This window comes from Rhinolophus ferrumequinum, chromosome 12 (genome assembly GCF_004115265.2).
Source record: "Rhinolophus ferrumequinum isolate MPI-CBG mRhiFer1 chromosome 12, mRhiFer1_v1.p, whole genome shotgun sequence".
NCBI classification, from domain to species: Eukaryota; Metazoa; Chordata; class Mammalia; order Chiroptera; family Rhinolophidae; genus Rhinolophus; species Rhinolophus ferrumequinum.
The window spans coordinates 38,063,238-38,088,004 of NC_046295.1; the positions used below are offsets into that span (position 1 = coordinate 38,063,238).

The 24,767-nt window shown below is 39.0% G+C and overlaps 1 long non-coding RNA gene across 1 annotated transcript in view; it reads right to left on the bottom strand.

The window, feature by feature from the left end:
• Positions 1 to 12,897: 12,897 nt before the first annotated feature.
• Positions 12,898 to 24,767, bottom strand: part of LOC117032472 (uncharacterized) — a 29,709-nt gene continuing 17,839 nt past the window's right edge. Inside the window, exons 2-3 of the long non-coding RNA XR_004424736.1 lie at positions 15,732 to 15,822; positions 12,898 to 13,011 (exon numbers count right to left, since the gene is read on the bottom strand). This is a non-coding gene — a long non-coding RNA (uncharacterized LOC117032472). The remainder of the gene's footprint in view (positions 13,012 to 15,731; positions 15,823 to 24,767) is intronic.

A 24,767-nucleotide genomic window follows, 5' to 3' on the forward strand; every position in this document is an offset into this window, starting at 1 on the left:
ACCTGTCATTACTCAGAGTAACTGTCATTACAAGGCAGGGCAGCGAACAGAGGATGTTTCCTAAAGCCAGACCCTAGGTGTCACCAGCGTGACAGGACGACCAGTTACCGTCAGCCCATCCTTTTGCACTTTCATTCACACGGGAAATGACACTATCAGCAGCACCAGGGCTCCGGCGTGTGGCGGGGAGCTGACGCACGGAGGGCGGAAAGGAAGTGGGTGGGAGAGCAGGGCTGTTTGCACCAACAGGTTACAGCTGGTCTTGCGGGGCGGCCTTGCCCACCCCACCCCAGTCCCACCCCCCACCCCACACACCCCACCCCACTCACCCACTCCATCCCCATCCCGTCTAGCAGCTGCATATACATGGCTCAGGTTGTGTGGAGGGGGGCTTGGGGAACCCGGGTTACATATTTGAAATTTGTTTCAAAAGTTACTATGGTGGATTGAGGTTTGGGGTTTCGATTTTGAAGGGAAAGGGGAACAAGCAGATTAATAGGCCACAGCAGAACTTTTCTTCCTTCGTTTTTCTCTGCCTTTAGCAGCATGTAGATTTAATATCTCAGGCTAACTCTGAAGTTAAAAGTCATTCTGCTGGAGAAAATAATAAAAATAATGCTGACTTACATGTGCATACCCGTGAACAGAATGCTTTCACAAACTGTCTTGTTTGAGCCTCGTAACAAACCTATGGAATAGACAGGACAAGGATTAAAATCTCCATTATGCAGATGAGAAAAATGAGGTTCAAGAATGTGGTAAATACTATTTAAAACAGTATTCCAGTATTCAGTTTGTGTCCAAGATAGAAAAATATCTCTGGTTTTTAAATTAAATGCTTTTGTATGATTAGCCCATGTTACATATAAAAAGTAGCCTTGTTCATCACCCCCATTCCCACCCCCGCCCCCCCCCCACACACAGATTATATTTGCTGGTCACAAATGGAAAAAAAGTTACAACCCAGAGCAAAGAAGGAGACAGTTCTGGATTAAAAGAGACTTAAAATACACAATAACCATTTCAATGTGTGGTCCCTGAATAGATTCTGATTTAAAATAATTGTTGAAAGACACATTTGGGATCAAATGGGAAAATTTGGTAGGAATTAGGTGACATTAAGAAATTATTGTTAATCTTGTTAAGTGTGATAAAGAAAAATTTTCTTATTTTTAGAGCTTCCCACTGAAGAATCAGGGGTGAAATGTCATGATATCTTTAAAATATATTAGCATAAAATAATAATGACTTATATATGACAATATATTGACAATTGTTAACTCTAGGTTATGGATTTATAGCTGTTTATTTTACTATTCTACTTTTCTGCAGGTTAAAATTTTTAAGAACAAGTAAAAGAAAAAGTGCTGAGGAAGACAGGGACTCATTCTTCCTTTTACACTTAAACATCTTTGTCTTTTTTAATTTTTTGTATTTTTACCTTTTATTGGACTCCCTTTCGATGTGTAGAAAATTTGATGTGAGACATAAATGGAGGGAAAAGCTTGATCTCACATTTGACTGGAATTTGACAGCTACCATTGTTTTGAACACATCCCACCCCACAACACTCCAGATTACAAATGGGGCCCAGTGTATAGAATGTGAAATATTCCTCAGAGAATAAAAGAAAAATGGAGCTCTAAAGGTTGTGTCTTTTTTTTCATTTTTGTTTGTCCTTTTGAAATCATTTCAAATTTACAGGAGTTGCAAGAATAGTATGAAAACTCCTGTGTAGTCTTCACCCAGATTCATCAATTAACATTCATCAGTTAACATTTTGCCACATTTGCTTACCTCTCTCTTTTTATGTCTACACAGTAATATGTATTTTTTCTGAACCATTTGAAAATAAATAGCAGTCGTCATTCCTTTCACCCCTAAATACTTCGGTGTGCATCTCATGGGAACAAGGACTTTTTTTTACATGACAACATAATTATTGAATTCAGAAATTTTAGCACACACCATCTATATTCAAACTGCCTATTGGCCCAACAGTGTCCCCATTCCATAATTCAGGATCCTGCCTAGAATTATCCATTGCCTGTGGTTGTCGTGTCTCTTTAGGCCCTCTTCATCTGGAACAGTCTTTTAGTCTTTTTCTGTCTTTTACAACATGAACAATGAAGAGTACAGGCCAGTTGTTTTGTATCCTTAGTAGAGATTTCCCTTAATTGAGGCAGAAAAATTAATAACTTTTTAACTATAATTCCAAGTATTTTATTAATTCAATTTCTCTCTTCTCCAAGAAGAGCTAGATTTACATTTATAGGAAAAGAGAAAAATTTGACTGTTAAATCTTGAAAGTATATATAAAGAGCATTATTCTCAGAAAGAAGGTTCAGAGAGGCTCCACTGTTGAATAAAATTAGTTAAATAAATTTACATGACAATATCAGGTTTAGGCAAAAAGATAACAGGTGATGATAATAATTTAGCACTGAAACATAAGGGAATCTCTAGTGATCTCTAAAAGTTTGGGTTTCTTTTAATATAATTAATTTTATTTATTTTTCTTTTCACAATAACATGAAGATTTCCTTATCTGGGATGTATAATATATGTTTACACAAAAGCAAGGAAGTCAAATTGTAACTTAAGATACCTTCTAGAATTTGGATTCTTAGACAGAAGGAACCTTAGAGATCATCCAATTCAACTCCTCATTTTACAGAAAAAGAGACCAAGACCCTAATATATCCTAAGAGAATAATGAGACAAGTGCACATGGGTGTTTGTACAAGGATGTTCACCCAGCACTGTTTACAATAATGATGGAAATGGAAATGATCTCAGTGTGATCAATAGGAGGTTACTTTTTAAAATTGTTTTGTCAATATATTAGATTCTCTGTAGCCATTAAATAGTAACACAAATGTATATTTAATGAAAGAGGCCCATCATATATATAAATAGAAAAATCAAACTCTAAAATATCACGTATAGTATAATTCCATTTTTGTTAAAAGTAAATATGTATAGGTGTGGGGGGGGGTTGAGAAAAATTCTGGAAATAAATACACCAAAATATTACTAGTGATGGCCTCTAGGAAAGAATAGAATTGATTTCAACAGACTCATTTTCACTTTCACTAGTGAATATAAACTACCCTCAAAAGTGTGTTGAACAATATTATGGGATTGTTGCTGGAAACTTTATTCTTAATATTCAATATCAGAATTGCATTAAAGATATCTGGGGAAGAAAGCCAGGTCAATGGTGTATGTGAAAATGGAATTATGTGCAGACTGGTGCAGCTGTTATGGAAGGCAGTGTGGAGGTTCCTCAAAAAATTACAAATAGAATTACCATATGACCCAGCAATCCCTCTCCTGGGTATCTACCCAAAAAATCTGAAAACATTTATACATGTGTGCAAAGACACGTGTGCTCCAGTGTTCATTGCAGCTTTGTTTACAGTGGCCCAGACATGGAAACCAAAATGCCCTTCGATAGATGAATGGATAAAGAAGTTGTGGTATATATACACAATGGAATACTATTTGGTGGTAAAAAAAGGTGACATAGGAACATTTGTGACAACATGGATGGATCTTGAGAGTATAATGCTAAGCGAAATAAGTCAGACAGAAAAAGCAGAGAACCATATGATGTCACTGATATGTGGTATATAAACCAAAAACAACAAAAGAACAAGACAAACAAATGAGAAACAAAAACTCAGACACAGACAATAGTTTAGAGGTTACCAGAGGGTAAGGGGAGTGGGGGGTGGGAGATGAGGGTAAAGGGGATCAAATATATGGTGATGGAAGGAGAACTGACTCTGGGCGGTGAATACACAATGGGATTTACAGATGATGTAATACAGAATTGTACACCTGAAATCTATGTAATTTTACTAACAATTGTCATCCCAATAAATTAAAAAAAAAAAAAAGTAGCAAAATCTCAGGCCTCAACCCTTTCTGAATCAGAAAGGACAGGCGTTTTAACAACTTCCTCAGGTGGTTTGTTGGTATATTAAAGTTTGAGAAACGATTTAGTTTTAATCAAAAAAAGAAAAGAAAAAAGAAAATGGAATTGTGTCACTGGGGTTAGAATTTGAAGAGAAAGCAGGATGTCTCACTCATCTGAGAAAGACGTTCTGTGGGAAATTTTTTGGATGGATCGGTAAAAGGACGCATATGTGGATGGACAGACAGACCTGAAAATGTATAAATGTGGATGGCATATCTTTCTTAAAGAGATGGACTGCTAAATTAATTCTAGGTTTTCATCCGTTACTACTTTATAGCTAACTTTCACAGTCACCATACTATCTTCACGTTATTACACTCTCTTAAGGAAAAGTGGGGAGAACTTCAGATCTCTGCTGATCCTGAAACCTTTGCCCAATCAATAGTCCTATACCGACAACAAAGAGTGAATGAAGGCATGGTGAGTGGTGATAGCCACTCTTTTAAGGAGTTCTTCACCTCTGTAGGAGGTGTTGGGTCCTCTTTAAAGTCCAGAAAAATGCACACACAATTTTGGCTCAAGTTCAGGAGATTCTTGAGTTCCTCTAATCCCATCCATTAATTTCATTGAGGTTCACCAACTCCATGTTAAGCACTCCTGAGCCAAGCTGTACCAGGAGATGATTGGACATGTTATAACAGGCAGAATCGATCATAAAAGCTTTGGAGGTCAAGCCCAGGCATTTCTATTTGACACAAGGGATCTTGGCTACCCTGAATGTAGCGAAAGTAACCAGTAAAATTATGAAGGAAGAGGATAGAAGTTAATGTATTTTGAATTAAGCAATGCCTTTCAGAATAAATAATTCACCATAGTCCCCAAGTGGTGAATTAAGGACAAGAATCCATGATTCCTTCCAAAGAAAGAAAGAAAGAAGACTGAGGATGCACTCATTTATTAACAAATCTATATTGAGTTCTCACTATACACCAGGCCTTGTTCCAGGAACTAAGGACATAACAAAAAACAAAATAGACAAAGGGCCTGCCACGTGGAACTTGCTTTCTTGTAGCAGTGGGGGAGGAAAACAATAAACAAATAAACAAACAATTATATGATATAATGTCACACTGTAATAAGCACCAGAAAGAAAACTACGGCAGGAGAAAGAGAAAGAGAGCAATGGGTGAGGTCGTATGACAGAGCACAGTTAGGGAAAGCCTGGCTGAGAATGAGACCCTTGAACAGATGCCAGAATGGAGTGAAGGAGCGAGCTGCACAAACATCTGGGGAAAGGGTTTCCCGGGAAAACAGAGCAGGAAATGCAAAAACTCAGAAGAGGGAATGTACTCCATGTGTCTGAGAAACAGCTAGGAGGCCGCTGTGGTTGCAGAGAGATGAACAAGAGAGAGAGTGGTGGAAAGTCCAGGAGGTATCCTAGAGTCAAATCACATGAAGGACTGGAGGCTCTGGGAGGGGCTTTGAATTGTCTTCTGAGAGTTGTGGGAAGCCACTGAAAGGTTTTCAGGAGGGCGGTATTATGATCTGACACATATTATGACACGTCACTCTAGCTGCAATGTGGAAAAGAGATAGTAGAAAGGTGAGTGTGAAAGCAAAGAAGAGGAAAGAGAATGATTATTTTACATTTCCACATGGTAGAGATTCTTGGTGGTCCCAGGAACAGGACACAGACACAAAGATTATCAGGATCAAAGCCCATCCTTTAGACCAGTTCATTCTGCCCAATATGTCACCAACATCCAGCTGGTGGGTCCTGGAAACGAAACAGCAGTCACCTAAATCACCTAATAGCTGTGATTTAAGTTTTTGTCCCATTTCTGGTACCGAGCTCCCAAAACCCTTGGAATTTTTTAACGGACGAGAATGACAATAGTATCTTTTGTTATATGAATGAGGTGACTTTTGGGCTGCACCTAAGAATGGCAGGTTGCCAGGAGAACCAACCATGTGTTCAGAGGGTTGGAACTTTCAGTGCCATCCCCTGACCTCCAAGGAGAAAGGACCTGGAGGTTGATTTTATCACCAATAGCCAATGATTAATCAATCATGCCTATCTTATGAAGCCTCCATAAAACCCCAAAAGGACAGGGTTTGGAACACTTCCAGGTTGGCGAGCACATGGAGATTCAGTGAGTGGCGAGCTCTGGGGAGAACATGGAAGCTCTCTACCCTTCCCTATACCTTGCCCTATGCATCAATTCTATCTGGCTCTTCCTGAGTTATATCCTTTTATAATCAACTGGTAATCTAGTCAATAAAATGTTTCTCTGTTTTGTGTGAGCCCCTGTTGCAAATTAATTGAACCTAAGGAAGGGGTCATGGGAGCCTCCAATCTATAGCTGGTCTGTCAGGAGCACAGGTGACAAACTGGACTTATGACTGGCATCTGAAGTGCGGGTGTGACAGGGCAGCCTTGTATGACTAAGCCCTTAACCTGTGGAATATGACACTGTCTCCAGGTAGATAGTGCCAGAATTGAGCTGAATTGTAGGACACCCAGCTGGTGTCTGAAAATTGCTTGGTGGTATGTGGGAACCCACCCCCTCCCACTGGTTTCCAGAATAAGTACCAGAATATTATTAGCTTTTATCTTCTTTATACAAATAATTGTTTGCTTTTTCCTCAATCTTCCCATTACAGTGTAGGCATGGGAGCTAGGACACAGCAGCCTTGGACTTAGGATCAGAAGACCTGGGTAAGTCCTGGCACTGATACTCTACAGGACCTGTATACACTGGGGAAGTCACCTAACCTCTCTAGAGCTCAGATTCTTTATCTGTAAGATGAGAAATAATTTTAGCTTCTTCACAGAGCAATTATGAGAAGTAAAATTCAAAAATGTAGTTGAATGGGTTTTGCAAACCCTATGCAAATATAAGGAATTGTTATGAAAGCCCTATTCCATTCCAGTTCAATCTAACTCAGCTGAGAACTAGCAAGTCACTAAAAGAAGGGGAATGACAACACAAAGAAATGGTTCTCCCATTACTGTCTTGCACTAAGCCTTAGAGATGGTTGTTTGAAGGACAGGCTAGGATTTTGCAGAGTAAGGATAAACCGTGGAGAAAAGAGAAAACATGAATGGGAAAGATGGAGAGTGGGAGCCTGAATACTTGAGGGGGTTGAGGGTAGTGCATGAAGAAAGGCGTGTCTGTGTAGCCGACAGAGATGCACTGCCCAGAGCCTTCTTCAAGGCTTGCAATCAGCAGATAGCTTTCAACTAGCAGTTCCTTCGGGGTCTCCCTTAGCTGCAAAGAGCCACCTTATTCAGGGCAGCTTGTACCTGGTGACTGAGAAAAGAGGAACATAAAGGCCTGGCCATTTTGGCCCAATAATGGACAATAATGATAGGCAAATTCACTGCAATGCTGCCCGCCAAGTTGCTGGAAACTTTGTCATGCCTACATCGCACTTCTTCCTCTGCTTCCCTTTTCTTACAAAAACATCTTGCAACCCCCAACAAATACCTTGCAACCCAAACTCTGTCTCAGCATCTGCTTCTGGAGAACCTGGACTGTACCAGGAGTGGTCTGAAAGAGGAGATGATAGGATGGGGTTTGGAGGTGGATCACTCGCTGCCCAGACTGGCAGTAAGAACTCCATCACTGAAGCCCAGACAATCTCTGTCATCAACTTTCCCTGGTGGTGAATTGAGAAGGTGGACCGATGAAAGGGAATGCACTAGCAGGCATAATAAATCAAACATTTGAGACATATGGAGGAAAGAGTAGTTATAAGGATGACAGTGTCTGGATTGTTGCTAAGCATCCTTGATGTGCTACAGAAAGAGAACAGCTGAGGGTAAGAAACAGGAAACTGAAAGCCATGTGTGAAAGGTGAGGGCCTCTTTGTTTGCATACATCTTCTGCAGCTGGAGGGTGGAGAAAGTCAAGGTCCAAGACCAGGTGTTAATAGAACGGCTGAACTTCAAAGATGATTAAAAGCCTATCCAAAGAAGCTCTGTTATGCTAAGCTCAGGCACTGTTTGGGGAATGAGGGACTCTGACACATGGGATGGGACATTTGGGCAGACACCCCCACAGATTTTGATTCCTTAGATTTCTTTGAAGCGTCTGAGGCTGCAGGGGTAGCCCATACCTCCTTATTAAGAAACAAACAATATTGTATCCTAGGATCTAAAGGATTTAAGGATTGTTGTTCCCCATTATATCTCCATTAATTCACCAGTCTGTTGCCCGCAGAATGGATCTGGTAGGATGATTGTAGAGTACTGCAAACACAACCACCGATCAGCTTAATCGTAGCTGCCAGGCCAGATGTGATATTTTTGACAGAGGAGATTAATATGGTCCCAGACATATAAGCTGAAGACGACCTGTCAATAAACATTGGTGGACACAGTGCTTCTGCTGAACACATGCACCCAACAGTATCAATTGTAAGCATAGATGATGCTCTAGCTTAACTTCTGAGACAAGTCTCCACGTTTGAGGTCTAAACCACTAATACCCCACTTGAGATGATAACCAAGCCAGCAGCGGAATTCTCTTCCTGCAATCTGAAAGAATGTCAAGATATCTTTACATGGATCAAACTTGTATACTTGACCATTTTTAATATTACTTTTGCAAATATTCCTGTCCACATTCTACTTCAGCTTTGGATGTGGTTACCAAGCATCTGTAACCCTTGACTTTCTAGACAGTGTTGCCACTTGTGGCCAAACATGCACTTTCCCTAGAAAATACTATTCCAACAACAAAACTTGTGTGTACTACCTGAACATAAGTTGTATAGGCCATCTATAAATATTCCAGACAACAATCACTATTCTCAAGCACCTTAAACATGTTTCTATTTAAATTATTGTAAGCTTGTTCAATGGTTGGGACAATAGCAATTCAGAAATTGATTTTGATTTTGCATATGTGTTCTTTTCCATCCCAATTGATTTTGCCATTAATTTTGCAGCAAATGTGTTCTTTTCTATCCCAATCAACGAAGGAACAGAAACAGTTTGAATTCACACGTAATAGACAACAACATACATTTGCAACTTTCCCCAGGGTTCTATCAACTCTCCATCTTTCTGTCACAGTATAGTCCAAAGAGATTGGGACCATCTGGACATCCCACGAAAATCACACTGATCACCATAACACTGGTGACACTGTGTTGATTGGATTGGAGGAACAAGAAATGGCTAGTACATCAGAGGCCTCATTAAGACACATGTGCTGCAGAGGGTAAGAGGGAGACCCTGTAAAGATTTAAGGCTTGCCATATCTATAAAATTCCAAGAGGCCTGATAGTAAGGATGTCCCTCCAAAGTAAAAGATTAATTATTGCTTCTTGAAGAAGTACGCACAATGCCTGCTGGACCGCTCTGGGTTCTGAGGACAACACATTCCACACCTAGAGGTATGGCTTTTGCCCATGTACTGGGTAACATGAAAGGCTTCCAGGCTTGCGTGAGGCTCAGAACAGGAAAAATCTTTGTATCAAATCCAAGTTTTGGTGCTAGCAGCCCTGCCATTGGACAGTGTGGTCTGTCAGACCCTATGGAGTCAGAGATACAGTGTGGTTTACAGCAAGTCCCAGTGGAGAAGCCCGGCACAGGCTCTATCTATCCACTCAGAGTACTGGCTCTGAGCTGGTCCTCAAACTGTGCCTTCAGCAGGCTGCTCCAACCCTCCCTCAGCATGCGCAGCGTGGCAGCTTCTGGGTGGTGTGGCATGTGATGGGATGATGGCCGTGGAACCACTCCCACATCTCCTTTGCTGCAAAATGAGTCCCTGGTCTGATACCAAGTTACAGGGGAGCCCATACCAAGGAACTAAACACTTTGTAACCCCCATCCCCACCCCGCCCTGAGAGTGGTTCTGGCTGAGGCCCGGAATGCAGGAAAAGGCAAACCCATGCTCAGAGTATGTATCTATTCCAGAGAAAGAACTCTGGCACTTCCAGGATAAAAGGGACCCTATATAGTCAACTTTTTCCCTAGTTTCTGTTCCTGGCAGCTGGACATTTGTCAGGGGCAGTTTTGATAAGTGGCACTCAATAATGCTTGTTCCCTGCATGGTCTCCATTCCCACTACCTTGTCCACTTGATGCATGTGTCTATCATGCCAGCCCTTGGGTGGCCAATGACAGGTGCTGGCTGTCATCGTGTCCGTCTAGTGGTTTGGTGCCTCTTGATGTTCTCTGGTAGATGTTAACCTGTGGTACACTTCACTCCCACTCCTGCATGTCTATCCGGATGCCCCCACCCCAGACCTCTTTATCTACAACCTTCCAATCTTGTTTTCATTCCAGGCCCCTGGCCAACTGGCCAGGCCATTCGCCACTGCCCATGAGTTGGTATATATTCTAACCTCAGGCTACTTCTCTTTTTATACAAAGTGGATGACCACATACACCACTCAGAACTCTACCGCTGGGAGCACTTACCTAGCTATTGTCTTTCAAGGCCACCTCTGAGGGAGCAGTAGAGAAGCTGCCATCCATCTCCAGCTTGCATTCGTATACAAGGTGGACTCCTCTGCAAAGCACAGAGGGACTCTTTCCTCCTCCTTCAGGTGGTCATACAGAATCCCCCATAAAGCCATGGGTGTGAGCTGAAGAGGGGCCCTGGGGCAACAGTGGTAGATACCATGGGCGTTCTGGGCTACTGCTCACGCAGCTTACTTGTGTCCTCTGATGCTCAGTCCTGGTTGTAGCACCTTCATTTTACAATGGATTGCTGCTAGGACCACCTAATTTTATGATGTGCTTGATCTGCCCCAGCTCATAATGACAAGTTTCACTGCATGGTCACTTGGTGACCACCAAAAGACTTTCTGTCTCTACCAGAGCCTTATAGCACGGCAGGAGCAGTTTTCTAAAGGCACATGATTCTCTACTGCAGATAGTATGGTCTGCCTCCCAATTCCCAAGGTCCTGAATTGTGATTCTCCCACTGGGTCTTGCCACAAAATCCATACAGTATCTTTTCCCACCACTGAAACCTCCAACACCATGGAGTCTGCACAGCCATAGGGCCCAAATGACAGGACTACTCATACCAAAGCCTGGATGTGATGTGGAATGCTTTCCTGCACAAGGCCCCACACAAACCTGGCAGTCATTCATGTCACTGAGTATGTAAGCTGGAGCAGTAATCAAAACATACATATGGTCTCAAGTTTTCATCCAGTTTTGATAAACATGACAATGAAGGTAGATGAAAGCTGAAGGACACAGCAGAAGTACTTCAATTTGCATGTAGGAACCCACCCAGGTAAGTAAAAACTAGAGAATACAATCCCCCAAACCACCTAGGACCTTTTCTTCCTGAGGCATGCAAAAATCAAACTTTCTAGTTGATCAGCATGAGACTTCTACCTTGACAAGAAAAAAAGTGCATCCTGTTGTTCTCATGTCTTGATCTCAAATAGGCTCTTATCAGATATTAATACGTTACAATTCTTTAAACACAGGACGTGGCTAGGGCAAATTATTTTCTCAAAGGCTCAGACTGGTATATTACTTCCTCCCCACCCCCAACACACATACACACACACACACACGCACACGATATCTGAGATTATATCTGGCTGGTGTGTGTAAGGTTTTCATTGACTCAAATCTAGCAGAAGGAGCCAAGCAGTAACACAGTACCCTAATTGTTCTATTATAAATAAAAGCCCAGTACTTACTCATGATTATTTTAAGGGAATCCACTTTGGAAAGTGTTCACAAAAGTTCAAGTTTGGCTAGTGTCATTTTTCTGTTCCACGTCCTTTAGTAGAAGACTCAAGTTCACCAGGTGATCACATACATAAAGATTCTTCTATGAATAAACTCTTTCACTGATACTGTGTTTCCCGAAAATAAGACCTAGCCAGACAATCAGCTCTAATGCTTATTTTGGAGCAAAAATTTATATAAGACCTGGTAGTATATTATATTATATTATATTATTATATTATACCCGGTATTATATTATATTACATTATATTATATTATATTATATTATATTATATTATATTATATTATATTATATTATATTATATTATATAAGACCGGGTCTTGTATTAATTTTTGCTCCAAAAGACACATTAGAGCTGATTGTCTAGCTAGGCCTTATTTTCAGGGAAACATGGTAGTTATGGTTGCTACAAATCTATAAGTGGAAAGAAGAAAAGGAACAGGTTTAATCGCAGTATTTCTCATTTCTAAGAGACATATGGGGACTTCTGGTCCTGCATATAAGAGCCTTGGAAGTTGCCACTCCATCCTAACAAGGAAAAAGCTGAACAAACTGAAAAATCAACAACTCTTCTTAGATTCATTAAAGAAGGGAAATCACAAAGCAAACCACTGCTCCCCAAATGGAAGAAACCAATAGGCACACATAGAGAGTTAGAGCTTACCAGAGCAGAAATCTGCATGGGACCCAGTGCCAGGGTAGGGAAAACTGAACTGTAATTGAGAAATTACTGGAGGCTCATTGTGGACAAATCTGAGAGACTGAAAACTCCAGAGGACCCTATCATCAGGAGGACCCCACACTTTTATAAGTTTTACCTTCTGGAGCTCTGCCAGTTTCTCTCCTGGGAATGGGAGGGGGAAAAGAACCATTTTGAAATACGCCAGATCATTCTGTTCTCCTTCACAAGGTCTGCCCTCAGGAGAAACTCTTTTGCCGATGCCTAACCTACTCGGGTTTTATCAGAAAGCAACTGATCTGGAGGAAAAGAAATATACAACTCCAGCCAGCTCTAGCGTTCCATGCAAGAGAAAAAACATACCTAGCTCCAGCCCAATCTAGTCATCCTCTCGCACCTAAAGAGGGAGAAAAAAACGAGAAGTATTTGTATAGTACTTTCATGAGCCAGAGGCACAGGCTCATGAAAAGACTGAGACCCAATCACAGCACTACAGAACACATCCTCTACCCCACACCTTACCATTAAAAGTAATGGATGGAGAAAGCCATACGATGTTAACAGTAATCAAAAGAAAGCAGTAGTAGCTGTATTAATTGCAGACAGAGCAGACTTCAGAATGAAGTGAGTTTGGGCAAGCACCTTTAACTTTCTGGTTCTCAGTTTCCTCATCTGTAAAATGGGAAGAAGAAGAATACTTATATCATGAAGTGGCTATAAAGATTAAATGATATAATGCTCGTAAAGCTCTTAGCACACTGCCTAGCATATAACAAAATGTTCAATAAATTTTATTTGTTTTTTTATTATTATAAGGACCATCCATTCAGTGATAATTGGCAATAATTTTTGAAATCTGAGCAATCAATTAGAACAGAAATCGTTTCCTTTTTTTCTTTTTCTTTTTTACCAGTCGCATTTAGGTCATGTTAGCATTGCTCATATCTATGGGGGTTAGATATTGGGACGGTCATGGCAAAATCCACGTGGAACCTTTTGCATCAAATGTTGGGAGTATTTGGATCCACCTGGGACTTTTGCAGTGCTCGTGGGCAAGAGCTCAGTGTCTCACGATGCCAGGAAGCAGGGAGATTGAGCACCAGCTGAGAACCTGGAGATAACTTTAGAACTAGGAATGGAGGCTGCACTTTCTGACAATCTTTTCTGATAAACTCTTGCTTATTGGACATGTAGGTGGCTATAACGATGGGATGATGGGTAGGAATTTTGGGATTATCCTAATCTTTTAAAACTTTACTAAAGTTTACTGCTTTGAGGTAAAACTGTGATAGCACATTACTACCTGTGAAGATGCCAGTAAGTATTATAGCCTAGACTGGCCTCTGTCTTCCCTACTTTTCCTTGTGACTCAGGAAGGCCACCTTTTGGGCCCAGGAGTAGGGTTTGGTGAGAGATGGAGAGTGATGGTGGCAGTGAGAGTTTGCTTACCAAAGGATCTAGTGTTTTATTGTGGTGATCATTTTGCAACGTACACAAATGTTGAATTACTATGCTGTACACCTGAAACTAATATAACGTTATATGTTAATTATACCTCAATTTAAAAAAAAAGGATCTAGAAAGAGCTTCAGATTTGGAATCACACAAATTTGGAGTTCAAAGCTTGCCTCCGTCATTTAATAGCTTTGTGTACTTGGATATGTTAGTTTACTTTTGGAACCTTATAAAATGGGACAGCCGTGTCTGCTTTCACTACTTTAGGGTTGTTATGAGAATCAAATAGAACTAAAAATGTAGAAATGTTTTATAAACTGTCACACATCATAATGATATTATGGCACTACCTAAATGGCAGCCTTAGAGCGAGGTTCCATGCAACCTTTTCAGAGAAATGTGCTGCCTGCCTCCCAGAATTAGTTGAATAAACTGAATTAGAAGGTGACACTCCCCAGCAATCTACCAGTTTAATGAGCACCCCAAAAGAGAACTTTGGAAAGTTACTACATTCAATATAATTTCTTTTAAACCTGTTAATTACTAGCTCTCCTAAGCTTCTCAGTGGGAAACACTACACATTAATCACAATTTAAACTGTAACATTTAAAGTTCACCTGATGTTTAACATGACTGACAGCCTGATCATTTATTTCTTTAAAAAAAATAAAACAGAGATTGAAATTAGTACAGATCTCTTCAGATCTCACCTAAACAGAAAGAACCAAACTGCACAATTTAGTGACAGTTTGAAAATATGATCCATAGGAATAATGGCATGATCTGTAAGCCACTTAGGCTTCCCTCTATGAAAGATGTCATTGGTAAGGACGCGTAAGGTTGCTAAATATTTTTCAAGCTGATTTTTTAATTTATTAAAAGGGTTTATAAGCCCTAACCTCAGTTTCTTTGCAATAGGTATTCTGCAATTGTTGTTGTTACCAGCCAAAGCTGAAGCTTTCTATAATTGGGGGCTACAATTTTCAATAATCTGCTTTGTCTGTTTTTTCATACGGTCAGACTATGAATTTCCTAAATGAAATATTTTCCCTATCCTCTAGCTTTGAGGAGATTGTTTCAAATAAGGAAATTAAGACAGAGAGCCTTTTATTTTTCTTACTATTATTGATTTTTTTGTCTTTGAATATTTTTTCTACATGTGTGAGATATATAAATGTTGTGAGAGCTGAAATTTGCCTGACCCTTTAGCAAAGGAAGAGCAAGCCAAATTTTAGCATATGTCATTGTCGGAGTTGCTTAAGATCATTTTTTTAAACATATGCTTTCATTTTCTATCTGTTCTACCTTCGAAGATGTCACATCCTTTGTAAAGAGGATGAATAAAATATAAAGTGTGGCATACTTTCATCTCTAGAGAATATTTTTCACTTCATTGAAACCTAATACATAGATTTCATATAGAACGTTAGTTCTAAAATTATTAGAGTGTCTATATGAAGCTTTAATCCTTTGAAAAATTGTTTCTTCATGAAAAAGAAAACTAAAATTTTCCATGTGCTGTATTTTACAAGGTTTGCAACAACAATTTAAAGAGAATTTTCCTCTAAGCACAAATAGTCTTTTTTCTTCTTAATTACGCAATAAATAGAACTATGCAAAAGAAGCCATTGGTTTAAGACTACATGGCAATATAAAAGGCTTTTGTCTTCTCTTGCTTTGAGGAAATTCAATATAGTGTTTTAGCAAGGTTGGCAGGGGTGCCAATAGAGAGAAAAGGAGGTCCCCTTGCCCCAGATTCAAGTGGTTGAAACTGAACTAGCATTTTAGATCATCTACTGTGTGTGGCGGTTAGGCCCCTGCCTTAGAACATTTTACATAAAGAGAAACTTTCAAAAAATATATTTCTTTAATTATTTTTAAAGGAAGAGTTTCATAATATGTATGGGAAATAAAAATAAGATAGAAGCAACTCCTACCACACTGTGACATCAGGCTGCTTGTGCCAAATCCTTCATCTCCCAAAGCACAGTAGCCCTCAGCAGCTGGCTATGAGATGACACTTTCAGACTTCAGTGACACCATGGAAGGAAAATACAAAGTGAGTACCATTATTTTGCTGCACTCTCTAGTAATAAATGACAGGCAGACTGCCTCTCTAAATCTGGTTCATTTTCAAATGATTCATCATCCTTGGCTATTATGCTAATATATGTCTACACAAGCACAAAAGAGCTAGGAAATCATGATGTTTAAGAAGAGCAAAATTGTTTAATTTTACAAAATAGAAAGTGGCATCAATTCCTTTGTATGGAGCGAAGTTTAAGTCGTTGCCTCTAAAATTGTAGCGTCATCCAAATTACGCTGGACATAACTGCAAGTTCAGAAGCTAAAACTGTGTAGGTGGCCATTCACAACTCTCTGTCCAAAAAAACAATAGAAATATCATAGTTGAGTGTTTAATAATGCAAGATAAAACAGGTAACTTTTCTCCCTGAAAATGCTATCGGGGTTCCTGGTGCTCCAGCATCAGAAGACTTGGTGGGTCCACTGGGTATCCAACATACACCAATAGTATCTTACGAAAAAGCTAATAGAACATTACAAGAATGGAGATGTCTCTTTTAAATATGTGAAGACATTTAACATGGATGAATATGTAGGATTTTCCAGCACTCATCCTGAAAGCTACCATCCTTATGTGTGGAATCACTTTTTTAAGCATATTGATACAGATCCTGGAAAGGTTTAGATCTTTGATGGGAATGCTGCAGATTTACAGATACCATGTGATGCATTTGAAAAGAAAATAAAAGAAGCTGGAGCAATACATCAATTTTTTGGAGGTAATGATCCTCGTAACAGGCACACACAAGGCATTCACCCTATACAAAGCAGTGGAGGAAGGAGGCAGACTTGTGGACTGTTTCACTTTTCCAGCAGCATCCCTGAATTATTTTCGTATATAATAAAGATGCTACTTTAGGACTAAGAGTTAAAACTGTGAACTACTTCAAGATTTAACACATGTACAATGAACTTGTGAATCTACTACATAGCACGATAGAAGGAAATTGAAGGAGATTGGAGCAAAATTCTGCTTGAATGAACAGAGCACTTTGTAAGAAGTAGTTGAATTTCAGCTATGCAATATGACAAAACATGGGGAATTTTTAAGATTGTCGTTTTTCAAAGTCCAATATCTGTGTGTTAGACATTCCATGTTTAGAATGTGTCTATTTTACACTAGGGATTAGGAGTAGTTGGCACTCACAACCAATCAGCTGTTTATTATAAATAAACATCTTATTTACAAATAAGCTTTGTTATGCATAGCCAGCCTGTGAAACAGTACAGAAATTAAATATCTGCTTGTGTAAAATAATTTTTAAATAATTTTAAAGGTGAAGACCGTGCACATCAAGTACCACTAAAAGCCTGACTCCAGTGACATAATTTATATTTTTAATTATATGAAGATACTCCAAGCCTTTCAGGTGTCAATCAACCATCATTGCAAACCTTAATTTTGGACTGATGTCTTTATCCTTTCTCTGCATTACACATAAGCCTCCTGCAGTAGCATCTGGACATCAAAAATCCTGCTACATATTGTTGGTAAAGAAAATAGGAGAAGAAGATAGTGCCTAAAAGTACAGTTTAGGATATATAGTGCATATTTTTGGTGCACCTTCTTCTTTAGCACCTTTTTAAGAAATACACTTTTAGAACCATATGATTTCACTTATATGTGGAATATAAAATGAAAGCAACAAATGAACAACATAAATAAACAAACAAAAATTCATAGACACAGACAAGAGTTTAGTGGTAACCAGAGGGCAAGGGAGGAGGAGGATGGTAGAAGAGGGTAAAGGGTGTCACACATATGGTGATGTAAGGAGAACTAACACTGGGAGGAGAACACACAATGCAATAGATAGATGATGTATAATAGAATGGTACACTTGAAACCTATATAATTTTACTAACCAATATCACCCCAATACATTTAATACAAATTTTAAGAAAGAAATGTGTTTTTATTCTTATTTTAATGACATGGGTTCGTGCCCTTAATATATATATCTTGGCTACTATGAATTTTATACTAATTGTGCATTAAGAAAATTCTTTGGAAGAAAATTTTCTGATTATTGTTAAACTTCATAAATGATTTATCTTATTTTTTATAAATAAAAACATGTCTAAAAGGATAATAAGATAAGGTATACATATACAAAAATAATTACTGTAAACTATTTTGGATTGCCATAGCAGCTTGCACCTTAAATTGCAAATAAAAGTATATTGTTTCTATCTTTAACTCCAATAAACTCGTAATAAACAAGCAAATTGCTAATTGGAAGACTTTAGTATGTGCTATGGAGTGATTTAATCAAATACCCAAAGACATCAGCAGTCTCCATCCCCTTTCTGGAAATGCTCCACTCTGCCACTAGAGGGCACCATGTGCATACTGGGCAGAGAGAGCCAAAAGGTTTATTATTAAGTACACCTGTCTCTTGCTCTGGGTTTCTCTCTCTTGGAAGGAATAACCCACTCAGTGTGGGCGAGTGGAGATCAAAGCCAGGGGTTGGTTGCTATACCGTTTCTGTGTTGCTTCAAGCTTTTTTATGATGCCCCCAATCATTTCAGCACCCAAAAGAGCCTGTGGCCCGATTGGGAACACAGAGTGCAATTATAATTGAATGATTGTTTTTAGAGATTCCTGGCAAAATGGATGGAGAGTGAGAATTGAGGAGTCTTTTGTGTTTGAGGCAGTCCAGCAACAAAAATTAGACCAAGCTTGGGGATCAGGAGACCTGGTTCTAGTCTCAGCTATACAGTGACTGAGCTGAGCTATGAGTACTTCGTACAAACTACGAGGGAGAACCAAGTTCCATATACATTTAGAATCTTTGCTTTGGCTTTTATTATGCATATTTAATTTTAGAATGACTCATATTTCTTTAACTTTGCTTTTATAATTATGAAAATGTGTATATCACTTAAATATCCATTACATATTTGGTTTGGAAGAATACATTCATACTTTTTATGCATACGTAGTATGTTTAAGATTTAACTCCAGTTAGTATTTAACAATGTAATCTTAACATAATTCAGATTTGCCTAACTAATTTTTAATCTAGCAAAGAACACATATCAAGGGCCGAGGTTTTTGCAGAAATTTGCAAATTTTTCCTATTTGATTCAATATTTCTTAGAGGCTCTCCTAAAAGCAGACATGCAGTGCCTCGAGATTAAAAATGCCCAGGTTTCCAAAGGCAGAACTTTACATGGGGAGAAAAAAAAAAACCACATTGTTGAATTGTTCAAAATATCAGAGAAAATATATATGAAGGGGCTGACACATGATGGTCTTTTTAAAATAACAACATGAGTGATGGCTGCTGTTGAAGTAGTTCTCTAGCTCATAAGTCTAACCTAAGAACAACAGGACCATTTCATGTCCAGGCTCATCACGTTGTCATGTCTCTAAGGAAGACAAATCCTGCTCTAAAGAGAAACAAACAACTATGTAGCTCTTCACTCAGGGTCTCTTAAAGAAGCAGCGCAAAAGGAATTTCTTTGCATAACAAAGAGCAAACCTTCATAAACATCTTCCTTAGTGAACACCCACCTTTTCTTTTCTCCAGTGTCAGCTGCTCTAACTTCACATTCTCCTGAATTCCAACCAGCCTTACCTTCTCAATTCTCTTGCTCTTCCTTTTCTTTCCTTAGATAGTTCCTTGAGGACACTCTGAAATTTGCTCTGCAATCCATCATTGTGGGAATGTAAATTGGCATAACCTTGTTCGAAGGCAATTTGGCAGTGGGTGTCAAAGCTTTAAAACTGGAAACCAGTGATGACTTTGACACAACAATTTCGCTTTTAAGACTTTGCTTATGAAAACAGTCAGTCAAAAAGGATGTTTATCACATTACTTAAAATAGCAAAAAACTGAAGAATGTATCGATATCCAACAGTAGGGAAACAAACAGAATAGGGTATAAGCATAGGACAATGGAGTACTATGCAGCTGCTAAATATATTGTTAAATAAGATCTAATAGTATACACAAATGTTTGTGATGTATTGTAAGAAAAAAGAATACATACACACATGTACAATCCATATACATGTTTTAAAAGCTATAAAGGATATATAACAAAACTTCCCGATGATTCCCCCAGAATGGTAATCTAATCGATGGCATTTCTTTTCTTCTTTTCATTTTTCTGTACTTTCTAAATTTCCTATAATAAACATGTACCGTGTTTCCCCGAAAATAAGACCTGGCTGGACAATCAGCTGTAATGCGTCTTTTGGAGCAAAAATTAATATAAGACCCGGTCTTATTTTACTATAAGGCCGGGTCTTATATAACACAACATAATATAACACAATATAATGTAATGTAATGTGACGTAACGTAACATAATGTAACGTAATATAATACTGAGTTTTATATAATATAAGATCGGGTCTTATATTAATTTTTGTTCCAAAAGACACGTTAGAGCTGATTGTCCGGCTAGGTCTTATTTTCGGGAAAACACAGTAGTACTTTTGTAATTAAGAAAAAAATTATTTCCTTTTTTTTAAAGCCAGACCTTTTTCAGTTGACTGTCCAAATGTGATCATTACATGTATTTAGAAGAAAGTTTGCAATATGCTGCAGTTGTATGCAACTTGCTGTTGCAGATGTACGCAAGCCACTTGTCACCCTCGTCTCTGGAGCTCAGCAGTTTCCTTTCCTTCAGCACCACGCAGGCCAAGGAGGAGCGCCTCAGTGAGCTGGCCCTGAGCCACCAAGCCTTCTAAAACCCTGTCAGAGGAACAGAAAGGGCAACTCCTGACTAACAGGCAGATGGTGAAACATCCTCTTGGCTCTTGTAAATCTAGACATACTGGTGCAGACACAGCTGAAAAAAGGCAAGCAAGTTCTCCAGAGCCTGGCAAAATTAGTCCTCTTTCAAGGGAGTGTTGTGCCATGCCAGCTGGCATTTCCTGCAATGCCCTCAGACTGTTTCAAGGGTAAATAATGGGCAAAAAAGTGGAAGCCATAAACTGGAGACCTGAGCATCTCAACTGGTGGACGAGATGGGCTTTGAGCCTTGTGAATACAGTGTCAGGAAACAAAGAACAATGTGACAGCGAAGCGGAAAGAGCTCTGGCTTGTGACATAGGAGCCCTGGTGCTACTTATGTGTCTCTTTCTCCCCTCTTTTGAATTTCAGTTCCTTCTATAAAATAGTGGGGTGGGGGTAGATAGATTAGATGAACTATAAAGTTGCGTCTAGCCTTCAAAACCTTTATAATGATTTATAATGAAGTTATACAATGTACATTGCATTCAATAAAAATTTACTCAATGCCTATTGTACCTGGCAAGCAAGAGCCAAGGTAAAAAACAAACAAAAATATTTACCTACACACAGGGTTCACAGTCCAAAGCACTGACAAATTTCCTAGTCCTGATATGTATAATTATTCACTATTCTATTTATTTAAGAGAATGTTTCTCATCAAGATTGAATTTTCTCTGTTGCCAATGAAGCTTCTTATCCCATTGTCAATATATACTGGGAGGCGATATAGGTTTGGGTTAAAAGCATGAGATAGAACCAGAGAGTTCCAGTTAAGTCTGAGCTTCACCATTTGCTAACTGGATGACATTGGAAAAATTATTTAAATTCTCCCAGCTTTAGTTTCCTCATCTGTAAAACAGGACTAATAATAGTACCTACTTCCTAGGGTAATTATAGGGAGCAAATGACCCGAACCATGCCAAGTAAATTCTCAGTAAATCATTATTATTTGTTGTTATTATAGGAAGCATAAAATAACTTTAATATCAGTTTAAACAAAGCACAAAATCTAAGAATTTTAGATTAAAAGGGACCTCAGAAATAATCAGTTTCATTTTGATCCTCTCATTTAACATAAACTGTGACTCAAAGAGGTTGAGTAGGACCCTGGTATACCTAAGTGCGATTTTCTTCTCTTTATACATCCCAGGAATCGGTTAGAAAAATGTCATGTGCTTTTCTGAGAAACTGGAAAAAAAAAAAAATCCCTATATCACATGGAAATTTTTTCTATGATTTCTGTTATTTTGAATCTTCTATTTGATGCTTACTGAAATTTGACTGCCATTTCAGAAAGTCTTTTCAAAAAGAATCTGATATTTGGGCTAAATAGCCCAATTGATCCTTGCCCCAATTACTTCATAAAAATCCATGTGATTGCTCCAAGGAGACTTAAAATCTCCCTCTGCGTACATGCCATGTAGCCTGTTTTCACTCTTGGTTTTTCTAGACACTTCTGGCTACTTAGAAAAGATCATTTCAAATTTAGAAAAGCCAAGAGTGTTTCGTTAACTACAATCAGACAAAAATAACTTCTCTAGAAATCAAGACTCTGGGTATGCAACAGTGTCTGCAGAGCAATGAGGTACAAAGAAAGGGAATCACAGAGAATAAAGAGAAATCAAGCAAACTAACATTTGTCTGTGCTTTCCACATGACCAGGGACTCACTCAATTCACACAACAACTGGATGAATTAGATATTACTATCCCCATCACAAGGTCAAGAGCCACTTGCCTGAAGGCACAAAGCCAGGAAATGATGGAGCTGGAATTTGAACCCAGACCAGTCACTTTCCCAACTCTTTCCAGTAAATCAGCCACGCTCTCTCCCATGGTCTTCATGACATGAAATTAAAAGAGTACCTCAACTCAAAAAACAAAAAAGTAAAAATAAATGATTCCTACAAGATGGTGTAGTCACACATTTGGAGAAAAGAGAGCCATTCTGCAGTTCACTAAGTGTGTTGAACGTCTAGAAGGTGTTATCAAGGTATTGGGTTTGAATCATTAAGACTTATCCCAAGTACAGTAGTGATGTTTCAGTCTTTTCTAATAAGATTTTCTTGTGCTGTGTATTATTATTCTTGTATCCTAAGAGGGAGAGAAACTTAACAAATAAAGACTAAGAAAGAATTGTATACATTTTATTTCTATAAAAACTTTTCTCTAAATCCAATCTCCTTAGTTAGAGTGGACCGAGTCATTTTTCATGGCCTTTTTGAGGGTTCTTGTTCTTCACCTCCCTCCTCTGGCTTTTTTTCAAAGCCTTTTTCCAGTCCACTTACAGTTTAGAACAGATGTAGATGCTGGCCCACTCCCAGAATCTTGCTGCTAAACCATGACTCCTCCATTCCCCACGGACTGAGTAATGCCAAAGTAGAAAATGACTTCAACCCACAGCGGAATCTGTGTTGCTGCCCATCCAATTTAAGCCCAAAGAAATCAATTGCAGCTTCTTTTTTTCATTTCTAGTTCATGCTGAGGATGTACAGTACATCACATTTTGATGATTTCTAGAGTATATGTTAAGGCCTCACTCTCGCCCAGTACCCCAGCATTGTCAATTCCCTAGACTGGAAGAACAGCAAAAAAGAGCAAAGTGTTCAGAAGATCTAAGACAAGCAGATTAACAGGCACTCAAAGAGAAAATAAAATGGTTCTTTAAGAAAATAAGACCTGGAAGATTAACATAACTTTGGGTTACTCCCGGTACTACCGTCAGCTGTATCATTTTCCCGTCACTGATGGATACAGGAAACTGTTCTGTACAGATAAATAGCAGATGAGCAAGAGAACATCTGTCAGTAAGTCAGCCTTTCATTGCCGCCAAACTACCCCAGAAAATCCCAGGATCAAAAACCTGTAGCATGTAACAAACAACAGGAACACAACGGGGCCAAAAACATATTACAACCTTCAATTCCAGAAACATCTGTGGACTCTCCACCTTGGAAAGGACCTGACTCGGTGCAGCTGAACATCAGTGCAGATCCAGCAGAAGCACCAAGTGGTATCCTGATGGCAAATTTGGGGCACCAAAGAACCCTGTCTCCTCAGGGTTCTCTTTTGCATTTGCTTCAATAGATTTAGGGTACTGGAGCTCTAACATTCCCATGAACAGACTTATTGACCTCATTCATTTAATCATTCACCAAATATCTGTTGAGCTCCTACTACAATCAGGTACTGTCCTAGGCACTGGAATGGAGTATTGAGTAAGAAAGACAAAGTCCCTGCTATTATCAACTATTCATCCCAGAATCATACTTATGTTCCCAACAGGCAAATTTTAATCATGCGGCCTATTTCATCCGTGTAGAAAATACTCAGTCCTCACAAGTGGTATTCACAGTGAATGTGTTTTGCTGTCAATGTCCAGATTTTTCTTCTCTACGGGGTCCCATGATTTTTTTTAGCCACAAAATCTATTGTTTTGAAAGATAGTAAAAACAAGCACTGAAAACTTGGAACTTTCAGAAAGGTCATTTATTGTAGGTCTAAAGGTCTAAACTGTACTAAGCTCGCTCTGCCCTAAAATCTCCGTACGATGAAAACCTAAGGATCCAAAAACCTGGGGCACACTGGTCTTTGACTTATATAACTCTCAAAAAAATAACTCATTAGCTTCTATTAACATTTGATGAACTTGGACAAATGAATATGAAGGATTAAGTGAAATGACTGTCTTAACAGTCATTATAAGCAAATGCAATAGAAAATAAAATGTTACTAAAGAGGAGTAGGATTTGCCACCCCAAAATATGCCTCCTTGGCATAGGGGCTATCTTGCACTGATTATTTCTGAGAAGCTGCAGACACAGGAGAATCTCTGAAAACAGAGTAGAAGTTCCTCTTTTGTAAGAGACATTTACATTTACATGGGAAATCTCCATTTGTAAGGGTATCTTCCTCTCTCCAGCAGGAAAAGAAGGGTGAGACTCTAAGTCTCCAGAAACTCTTTAGCGTTGGAGAAGGTCTGACTTCAATCTGTACGGCAACTTTGCCCTTGTTGGCCGTGCTTTTCCTGGCGACCTCCCTTAGCTGCCCCTCACCCCACAACTTCTTCTGTTGTCATTAGCTGAAGGTGGTATTTAAGGTATTGGCTTGAGTCATTTCAGGAAGTTACTCAGTTTTC